Source organism: Schistocerca nitens, chromosome 4, assembly GCF_023898315.1.
Source record: "Schistocerca nitens isolate TAMUIC-IGC-003100 chromosome 4, iqSchNite1.1, whole genome shotgun sequence".
NCBI lineage: Eukaryota > Metazoa > Arthropoda > Insecta > Orthoptera > Acrididae > Schistocerca > Schistocerca nitens.
Window position 1 is genome coordinate 959,385,870 of NC_064617.1, and position 1,188 is coordinate 959,387,057.

General features: G+C 42.8%; 1 pseudogene; it reads right to left on the reverse strand.

Annotated features, from left to right (window-relative positions):
* Positions 1 to 330: 330 nt before the first annotated feature.
* On the reverse strand, positions 331 to 424 carry LOC126254811 (U6 spliceosomal RNA; annotated as a pseudogene).
* Positions 425 to 1,188: the final 764 nt, after the last annotated feature.

Here is a 1,188-nt window from a genome sequence, read left to right on the forward strand (position 1 = left end):
ATTGTGGACGGCTGTGATACAATACGCCATTCTCCAGGGCTGCATCAGCGCATCAGGGATTCCATGCGACGGAGGGTGGATGCATGTGTCCTCGCTAACGGAGGACATTTTGAACTTTTCCTGTAACAAAGTGTTTGATGTCACACTGGTACGTTCTGTTGCTGTGTGTTTCCATTCCATGATTAATGTGAGTTGAAGAGAAGTAATAAAATAAGCTCTAACATGGAAAGTAAGCGTTTCCGGACACATGTCCACATAATATATTTTCTTCCTTTGTGTGTGAAGAATGTTTCCTGAAAGTTTGGCCGTACCTTTTTGTAACACCCTGTATAAAATGTGAGACGCTTCACGATTTTGCGTGTCATCCATGCTAATATTCTCTGTGTTATTCCAGTTTTAGTATATGTACCGCCGAAGCGAGTACGCCACTCAGCTACCGGGGGCAGACTGCAGACTTGGTTTCTCTATGAAAACTTTATGTACTTAATCCCCCCTACAAACATGGCAGAGGAATTGTGAAACACATGAAGCAAAATTTTACTGAAGACTTGCGAAATTTGGCGCTCTGTAAGTAATTTTGGTCGTCAAATTAGAATTAACTCAGCACGCTGGCAATTCTTTCAATTCGCCACTTTCATCAAACGCACCAACGGTGTACTCGTATAAAAATAAAATGGTTGTCGGGCTAAATTGCACAATAACTTTCAACATTTTATAGTCTTTTAGGTTTTATTTGTAACTTGGCGCCGGCCGCTGTGGCCGAGCGCTACTAGGCGCTTCAGTCCGGAACTGCTACGGTCACAGGTTCGAATCCTGCCTCGGGCATGGATGTGTGTCATGCCCTTAGGTTAGTTAGGTTTAAGTAGTTCTACGTCTAGGGGACTGATGACCTCAGATGTTAAGTCCCGTAGTGCTTAGAGCCATTTGAACCATTTTTTTAACTTAGCCCGCCGAACACACTTTTATTTTCTTGTAATGGAGCGGCAATGCACCTTTGGTGGAAGTTTTTGTATTACGCTGTGCAATAGTTGTCGACGGTGTGCTGAAGGAAACAAATACTCTTTTGCTATTCCAATGTTGCCAGACTTAGGTGACATAAAAGGAAAACAGCTATCACGTTTTGCTTACTTTCGTTCCATATCTTACGATGTAGCATTTATGGCTTGGGCCTGAAGCCAAATGTGAAGT